This window comes from Octopus bimaculoides, chromosome 16 (assembly GCF_001194135.2).
Source record: "Octopus bimaculoides isolate UCB-OBI-ISO-001 chromosome 16, ASM119413v2, whole genome shotgun sequence".
NCBI lineage: Eukaryota > Metazoa > Mollusca > Cephalopoda > Octopoda > Octopodidae > Octopus > Octopus bimaculoides.
Genome location: NC_068996.1, coordinates 40,461,961 through 40,471,849, shown reverse-complemented (window position 1 = coordinate 40,471,849; position 9,889 = coordinate 40,461,961). Strand labels below are relative to the sequence as shown.

The 9,889-nt window shown below is 33.6% G+C and overlaps 1 long non-coding RNA gene across 1 annotated transcript in view; it reads right to left on the bottom strand.

Annotated features, from left to right (window-relative positions):
• Window positions 1–1,338: 1,338 nt before the first annotated feature.
• LOC128249626 (uncharacterized) overlaps window positions 1,339–9,889 on the bottom strand; it is a 14,197-nt gene continuing 5,646 nt past the window's right edge. The window contains exon 2 of the long non-coding RNA XR_008265742.1: window positions 1,339–1,831. This is a non-coding gene — a long non-coding RNA (uncharacterized LOC128249626). The remainder of the gene's footprint in view (window positions 1,832–9,889) is intronic.

The window sequence follows — 9,889 nt, the reverse complement described above, 5'->3', positions numbered from 1 at the left end:
GAAACTCTGAGTAACAGTTTGTGAAGAGTTTGCAGCTTTGATAAAAGCATATTACTTTACATTTGGTATTTGAGTACTATTTTTCTTCCCACTTTGTTTTGCATTTATGCGTTTACTTAAGTGTGTGCATGTATATAAATATGCATATATCTATTTATATACAAATATAGGCTCAAAATGTCAAAGACTTTTCCATCCTTCCTGAGCATTGAGCATCAAACTAATATACCTGCTTGTTCCTTCACCTGTCCACATCTTTTGTTATCTGTAGATAATTTGAACTATATATATATATATAGGAAGGGCATCCAGCTGTAGAAACTCTGCCAAATTAGATTGGAGCCTGGTGTAGCCATCCGGTTGCACCAGTCCTCAGTCAAATCATCCAACCCATGCTAGCATGGAAAGCGGACGTTAAACGATGATGATGATGATGATGATGCATATATACATACACACATATATATATGATAGATTGCTTGCCACTAAACCGGTTTTATTTTCTCTCTCTGTTTATTTTCTCTTATTCCTTTCTGTTGAAGATCATAGGCTCGAAACGTAAAAGACTTTCTTACTTTCCAAGCGTTAAACTAATACATCTGTTTGTTGTTTACACACTCGTCTCTGTCTTTTGTTTTTTTCATAAATTCTCACTATATATATATATATATATATGTGCATATATACAATGAGCTTATTTTGGTTTCTGCCTACCAAATCCACTCACAAGGTTTTGGTCACCCTGGGGATATAGAAGACACTTGCCTAATGTACAATGCAAGTGGGACTGAACTTGGAGCAATATTGTTGGGAAGCAAACTTCTTACTACACATCCACACCTGAACCTATGTACATAAATACACATCTACATTGTAACTTACTTCATGTTTGGCAAACTGGTTCCAACTGGTTCCCTGTTGGAAAGAATCTCTGGTGCAATACCCCAAACTTTCTATCACCATCTGAGCAACAAACACAACTAGGGATGTTTTTGATGCTATGTGCTAGTTGAAGCAGAACAGACTTTAAACCAATAATCCTCAGTCAGGGAGTCTACAGACTCATGGTGGTACACAAAAGTAGAATTGGAAGAAGAAGAGTGTCTTTTGAGTAGAAAGAGCTTTCAAGAGGAAAATTTCTATAAGAAAAATGGGGGACTGCAGTAGAAAAAATGTAGGAAAACACTACTTCAATTTTTAATTTTTTTTTATTTTATAATCTCCTAGAAGAAGGAAAGTAGGGACCCGAATGATCGAAAGAGAGTGGATTCGAACAGACAAAGAATTAGTAAGGAAATTTAGCAATAGCAATGAAGAATGAAAAGGCCCAAAACCAAATCAGTGATAGAATTATCCATCCGGAATGTAGTTTTATTGCTTTAACATGGTGATAACAAAATTATTATGTAATTATGAAAAAAAAAATTAATTAAAAAAAAAAAGTAAAATGTAAATAATAATGAAAGAATAAAAAAATAAAGAAATATAGTGGAAAAAAGAAAACAGATTGAAAGAAAATTCAAGATGTTTCATTCTTTATTTTTTATTTAAAAAACTGCAAAAAAAAAAGAAAAGGAAAAAAAAAATTACATTAAGGAATAATTAAGCCATTTTCGGGGTTTTTTTTTTTTCAGATGGCTTACATGATGAATTTAATGTTATCACCAATTAAGACATTATATTAGCGTGAAGATATTAACCACAGCTCATTTGAGATCCCGGAGATAACCATGTCCACCAGCAACGTAACCAATAAGGCTACGTAATGCTGTTAAGTTACCATTTCATGGTCTCCATTTTGAATCTTAATTACTTTTCTCCTGCTCTATTACTGTAACGAGAAAAAAAGAGAAAAAAATTATTTACTTTACATTGTGAAAAGGAAAAGGCAACACACACAAATACAAAAAAAGAAAAATACTGTAATTATACCAAAATTCTATAAAACAATGTCTGGTGTCCTATTGGATAATTTCAGGAGCCAATGAAAAGTTTCCCCTCTACTTATTGCCCATAGTTGTAGCATTCACTGGATTACTTGAACCCAGCCATTATCATCATCATCATCATCATCATCATCATTATCATCCCCCTCATCATCAGTGTTGTCGTCATCATCGTCATCACCATCATCACCATGTCATCATCGTTGCTGCCATCATCATAATGCCTACTTTTCCACACTTGTAGGGGTCAAACAGAGTTTATTGAGGCATATGTTCAATGGCTGGATGCCCTCCCTATCACCTACCACCACCAATCTCCAAGCAAAAGGTAATACTTCCCCCATGGCAGACGTGTTTTTGCAGAATATTGGAAAGGAATGGCACTGCTTCTATTACAGTGATGCTCGTTTACAACTATCATGTGACGTCAAGACAAGGAATACATAAGCACAGACATTTCAATCTACCAAATCTAGTCATGAGGCTTTGGTCAGCACAGGGCTATAGTAGAGGATATCTGCTTCCCAAAGTGCAACGCAGGACTGAACCAAAAACCATATGATTGGGAAGTGAATTTTTTAACCACACAGCCACACTTGCACCTCAGTACAAAAGAGAACACTCATGTCAATTATACATGGGGAGCTATACATGACCACTTGCCCTAGAAGAAATAATAGCCAAATTTCCTTCAAATTACAAGCTGCCATCTTAAATAAATATATAAAAAAATAGACGGCCTCGTATGGTAATGCAATCCTATGTATACAAAAATAAATGATGGAATTACTTTGATTCATAAATCTGTTCAATCCGGACTGATTTATGGTTAAGCAACAATTAAAAACAAGAACAACTGTGACTTAATTACAGTCAAACGAAATGAATCTGTAATTCTTGACTGTTGATCAGCAGATTCACTGACTGAGCTAGCTGTAAATTATAACCAATATTCATAACTTATTAATCCTTTAGCATTCAGATTATACTGTCAAATGTATTACTTATTTATTCACATTGTCTTGAATCAATCATATATTATCTCATGGCTTTGAAATTTTGATAATGTGATTGTATAGTTTAAATGCTACAGGGTTTAAAAGTAGCAAGCTTGCAGAATCATTGACATGATGGGCAAAATCCTAAGTGGTATTTCATCCATCTTTATGTTCTGAGTTCAAATTCTGTCAAGGCTGACTTTGCTTTCATACTTTCAGAGTTGATAAATTAAATACCAGTTGACTACTGTGGTTGAGGCAATCAACTTATCCCTCACCTCGAAATGTCTGGCCTTGACTGATTTGGCGGTTGTAATTCTGTACAGCCTTTAATTTATTTCAGTTAAGCAGCCGTTGTTTCGCCTAGAACCAACCTTGATTAAGTAAGACCTATGTACAAAAAAATTCAAGCTATCACTACACTATCTGTTTGTTATCAAACAGTGTTGTGTATCTAGGGCAATATTATGTACCACAAAGGTATGTGGCTTAGTGGTTAAGATGTTCAGCTCATTCCTAACAAAACATTACCTCCTTGAGCAAGATGCTTTAATTCAAGTTCTTCCAGTCTACTCAGCTAGCAAAAATGGATGCACAGACACACATACACAAGAGAGATAGGTAAATATTATGCAAATATATTTAAATGCTAACTCCAAGATATATTCCATAAGGTAATAGACACAAAAAAGGAAAAGTAACTTTCAATTCATTTGACACTAAGATTTATAAAATTTTCATTAGGCCTTCAAAGAATGTTTAGTTCCATTAAGGAAGATAAAGGAAAGATGGAGGCAGCTTGCTACTAACCAAATATGCTAATAACTAGATAGCATATCATTGCTTTTGTACTAAGACAAGAGAGCTGGGTAATGCTCAAAAAGAAATAGAAATAGCCCTCCCTTTATTTTAAAAGAGTCACCATGCTTCCCAAAGTACATCTGGCTACTAAAAAAAAATCTGTCTCAGCAAAGTTTTTTTTTGTGTTATTCAAGCATGCATTGAAAAGTGGTTGCTGCTGTTGATGATACATAAATACATACAAACATACATGTATGTATGTATGTATGTATGTATGTATAGAGTGTTTGAAGTGGTGTACAGATATTGTATATTGAGAAAAAGGAGGCAGTCAGAATTTTGGATAATCCTTTATTAGCGCGCTTTCGTTTGTTTATTGAACTCGTCAAGACAAAACCAATATCAAAATGGTAAAGCAGAACGTTTCATTGTTCATTTATATGAATAGGATGCTTTTTTGATTTGTTTAGAAGAGGAGAATATTGTTTTTTATTTTTTTTTTTTTTTGGTAAAAGGGCGAAAGAGAAAGAAAAGCAAAGACAGACAGAGAGAGAGAGGCTTCAAGACAATCAAGAAAAAGAAGAAAAAATTATAAAGAATGAGGAAACAATAGATAGATAGGTAGATAGATAGATAGATAGATAGATAGAGAAGATAGAGAGAGACAGAGACAGAGAGATAGAGAAAGAGAGAGAGAAGTTTCTTTTCAATTTGATGTGGTCAATTCATTGAAATTTTATTACAAAACATTTTTCTTTCCTTCTTTTTCCTTTTTCTCTTTTTTCTTCCTATTGTATACTTATCAACATATTTGTAAATAAACACATTTTCTCACAAGGGCTGGTGACCTCTCAAGATGTCAATTTTAGGAAGTAGGATGGAAGAAATAAGAAAAGAGGGAAGAAAAATAAAAAAGAGTTCAAAGTTCAAAGTTCTATGAAAATGTATATTCCTTTACATTTGTATAGTCAAGTCCCATATTCTGTGTAATCCCATGTTTTGTATGAACTTACATTAAATATTAGTGCAATATTCATAAATTAAGAAAATAAAGTCAGAATATAAAACCATAATTTGATACTGTTTAAAGTTCAATCTATTCTCTATGTAAATTTAACCAAACATCATAAATGAGTTTTGTATGTACGTTGTATATTTAACTGGAAGCCATTTTGTAGGATATAAATTATATCACAAAGCAGGGCCTACTTAAATATATTTTTGAGTATCTTTCATCCTTTTGTAGGATTTATTTTCGTTTTTCTTGTTTGTTTGGCTAAGATAATTCAAAAGAGATCTTTTTCACAAATTGCTTTGCCAAGTAGCTACATTAGATATCTTTCCTAATCAGTGGTAAAATGATTCTAGTATTCTCTCTTGGATATATGTAAGTTCTATGAGAACAACAATTACCAAAATTCCAATGTTAAATATATATATATATATGATCATTTATAGAGATGACTATCACATTAACATTGGAGCCACATTCAGAAACAACAGTAATAGTGTAATATAAATGTTTTCTCTTCATTCATTATCATTACTATTAAAAACATTATAATAAAAATGTAGTTCTTCTGCTTCTCTTTCAAACATTTAATTTTGGAGAGATTTTTTGATGAATGTAGCTCCATTACTTTTCGAAATTTTGGGTCATCTCTTGAACATTTATAAAAGGGAAAGATTTCGAACTTTTCTTCACCACATTTCTAGGTGCTTGCTCAGTGAATCTTGCGCAATTCCTGTGTTGTCTGTGGATTCTTATATGTTGGCAGAGGGAACTGTTTGTTTCACTGATGTAATTTTCCTTGCTGTAGGGGCAAGTAATGCAGCATATGAGATTCTGTGTCTTGCAGTTCATACATTTACTTTGAACAAGAATTCGCTCTTGAATTTTATGTGGGAACCACTTTCTAAGCATTTAAAGTTGTTGTTGTTGTTGCATGTTACACATCTGTTATCTCCACATTCTGATTCATTCTCTGACGTGAATTTTGCCCTTGTAAGGTGTTTTTTGAGATTTTTGGTTGACATCTACTGTGTCATAAGGGGTTTTTATCAATCAGATTTTTCATTTTGGAGCTTTGTAGAAGAATAGGTAGGTTTGATTTTATGGTGTGAAAGATATTGGCTACTCCATGATTGTCATCATCATCATTTAACGTTTGTTGTCCATCCTGGCATGGGTTGGATGGTTTGACCAGGGCTGGTAAGCAAGAAGACTGCGCCAGACTCCAGTCTGATTAGGCACAGTTTTCTATAGCCAGATGCCCTTCCTAACACCAACCACTCTGAGAGTGTAATGGGTACTTTTACATAACACCGGCATGAATACCATTTGCATGACACCAGTGTCTCCCACAACTGTGATTTTGTTCAGCTTGATTGATATTCTTCTCAAGCACAACATTAATGCCAAAGGTCTTGGTCATTGCCTCTGTGAGGCCCAACACTTGATAGGAACTGAGCCACTTTGCTTTTGTGTGCATATTGATAAATGGAATCGTGTTTTCATTAATTTTTTCCTTTGATGTCCTTTGTTGTGTGATTCTCAGCTTTGCATTTTTAATTCCTTCTTTTATTAATCCTAGCGGGATATTTCTGTTTTGTTAGGAAGTCTTTGAGCTCATTGAGTCAGATTTGACGTATTTTGGGGTCAATCACTATAGTAAAGATACATCTTAACATATTGTATGGGATGTTCCTTCTGATGTGTGAGGGATGGCAAGAGTAGAAATTCAAATATTGGTGCATGTTCATTTTGTTGTAAAATATGTCTGATGTGACTGTGGAATTGTGTATTTTTATGTGAATATCAGGGGAACGGTAATTCATTGCAGCTGGATTCTGTCATGAATTTGATGGATGGGTTAAGTGTATTGAGTATATTATTAAATATTTGTAGGTCCTCATTTGATTTGCCCCAAAAGATGAAGCATTTCCACATTTTCATGATGGATTTTTTGCAATCCTGATTAAAAGCTCTTTCTACTTCCTCATAAAGCATTTCTTCCAAGTATCCCAAGACTAGCATATGAGGATGCAAACTATGTCCCCATAGCTGTACCCTTTTCTGTTGATATGTTTTATTATCAAATCTAAAGGTGTTTTCTTCTAGTACCAAACCTTGGTGATGAAGTCAGTTTTGAAGTGCTCATTTGTCTGTCCTCTATGTTTCTCTACCCAGTGTTTGAGTGCTTCCTGCTCAAAATGTGAGATATATTGGTATAAAGATTGGTGACATCAAAGCTTGTATCTATAGTCCGAGACAGGTGGCGGAATATGTTAGATGAAATCTATGCCATCCCATATATTGCTGGGTATTAATGGGCATAAAAACTTTAGGAGTATTTCCAAAAAATGACTCAGTTGTTGTGCTGGTGCTTGAGGTTCAGCAACTATTGGTCTCAGCTTAAGGTTAGTAGGTCTTAGTATTTTCATGTATTGGTTCTCCTGCTCATTTATGGCTCTCTGTACTCAGGTTTTTTTTTGATTTTGGGTAATCCATAGAAATTGCACTCTTTGATCCCAGAGTTGCATAAATAACCTTTCTCTTTGTCTGTGAAGGAATCTTGGTATTCATTAATTAGTGCTTTGATTTTATTCATTATTAATTTTTCCTGGTGTCTTGGTTCTTCCTTGTTGATTTGGTCTGTCAGAATTTCCAATATTTTATCTTTATAGTAGTCTTTGTCCATGATTACTATCGCCCCTCCTTTATCGTTGTCTTTTAGAATGATTGAATAGTCATTCTTCAGTGTTAGTAAAGCTTCCTTTTCTTCTTCACGAAGGTTTTGCTTGCATCTATAGGTACTTAGGGAAGATTTCAAAATTGTGCCTGCATATGTGTCTAAAGTCTTGTCATTCCCCTTGTAGGGGGTGAAGTGAGATTTATTTCTGACAACTGATTCATCATTTATATCCCCTTATTGACAAAGAATTCTATAAGCTGGAGGCAGCAGTTAAAATGCTCAATATCAGCTTTTAGTTCAATGAGATTAAGAGTGGGTGTCTATTTCAGTAGGAGGTTCATCTCATTCTTGTTGAGGTTTCTATTTGACAAATTTATGCTCTTTAGGTCTATATGTTCTGTGTGCTCATTAAAACTTTTTATTGCATCAGGTCTGATGCGCAATTGTGGTATTTTCTCCCTAAAAAAGGAATTGTATTACTGTGTTTCCATTTTTTGTTGTTTCCGGGGTTCTGGTTCCCTTATAGGTTCCCTCATATCTAATGGAGCTACTTGGCAAAGTAATTTGTGAAAAAGATCTCTTTTTGAATTATCTTAGCCAAACAAACAAGAAAATCAAAACTATATCCTACAAAATGGCTTCCAGCTAAATATACAATATATATACAAAACTCATTTGTGATGTTTGATTAAATTTACATAGAGAATAGATTCTGACTTTATTTTCTTAATTTATGAATATTGTACTAATATTTAGTGTTTGTTCATGCAAAACATGGAATTACACAGAATATGGGACTTGACTATACAAGTGTAAAGGAATATACATTTTCATAGGATTTTGAACTTTGAGCTCTTTTTTTATTTTTCAGTGATGACCACACCCTCCTCTTTTTTCTTAATTCTTCCATCCTACTTCCTAAAACTGACCTCTTGAGAGGTCACCACCCTGTGAGAAAATGTATTTATTTATAAATATGTTGATTGGTATACAATAGGAAGAAAAAAGGAAAGAAAAATGCTTTGTAATAAAATTTCAATGAATTGACCACATCAAATTGAAAAGAAACCTCTCTCTCTTTCTCTTTATCTATCCCTGTCTATTTAATCTGTCTATTTATCCATCCATCCATCTATTTATCTATCTATCTATCTTTCCCCATCCTTTATAATTTTTCTTCTCTTTCTTGATTGTTCTGAAACCTCTTTCTTTGCCCACCCCTTTTGTGTTTCTTTCTCTCTTGCTCCCTTTTTCCCAAAAAAAGGAAAACAATATTCTCCTCTTCTAAACAAAGCAAAAAAGCATCCTATTCATATAAATGAACAATGAAACTTTCTGCTTTACCATTTTGATATTGATTTTGTCTTGACAAACGGAAATGCTAATAAAGGATTATCCAGAATTCTGACTGTCTAATTATCCAAAATTCTGACTGCCTCCTTTTCCTCAACATATATATATATACACACACACATATGCATATATATATCTCCTGTGTGACCCTTCTAACTGGCATTCACCATGATGGATCGCTAGCCACTACACACATTTTTTTTCTCTCCTTGTTTCTTTCTGTGTTCCTTTCTATGGAAGAGCGTAGGCTCGAAACATTTTCAATTCCCGAGTATTATACTAATATATCTGTTTGTTTTCTACACCACGTGTATGTGTATTTTTTTAAATAGTAATAGTAATAATAATAACAATAATAATATATATATATATATATATATATATATATATATATATAGATGAGAAGCATCATTTATACATCCATTTTTCCATGATGGCATTAGTTAGACAGGTTGTCATGATCAAAATCAATTTCTTTTCAAAGTCACTAACAGAAACCAGTATCTTGCTCATACACACCTCTTTGGGTTTGGCTTTTATTCTTATTGATGGATGCCTGTTGTTATCACCAACCACTCACTCACTTTCTTATTGGGTGCATTTTATCATGGCACCAACACTAGGTTACAATCATTACACAAGCAGTACGAGCATCCTCTTAATTTGTTAAGCAGATCGCTTGCATAAGTGATATGATAAAGGCAAATGAAAACTCTAACTGATCAGCTTCTCTGATCCCTTATACACACCACATTTGCAGGATTATAAGGGAAAAGAAACAGCTGAGGGTGTTCCCAGAGAGGAATAACATTTAAAATAGAAATATCATTGTAGCATAATGTTTTTTTCTTCACAGCATAATTTTTATGTCATTTAAATTGTTGAGTAGTAACAATATCAAACTGCCAACTTTTTGGCCTTGATGGGTATAAATCCACTGCAGGATATGTTGTATTAAAGCATCACTGTATCTGATATTATCTCAGTACAGTTCACCTACCTTTGGAGAATACATACATACATACATACATATATACGCACACACACAAATATATGTATTTATGTATACACACACACACACACACATATATATATA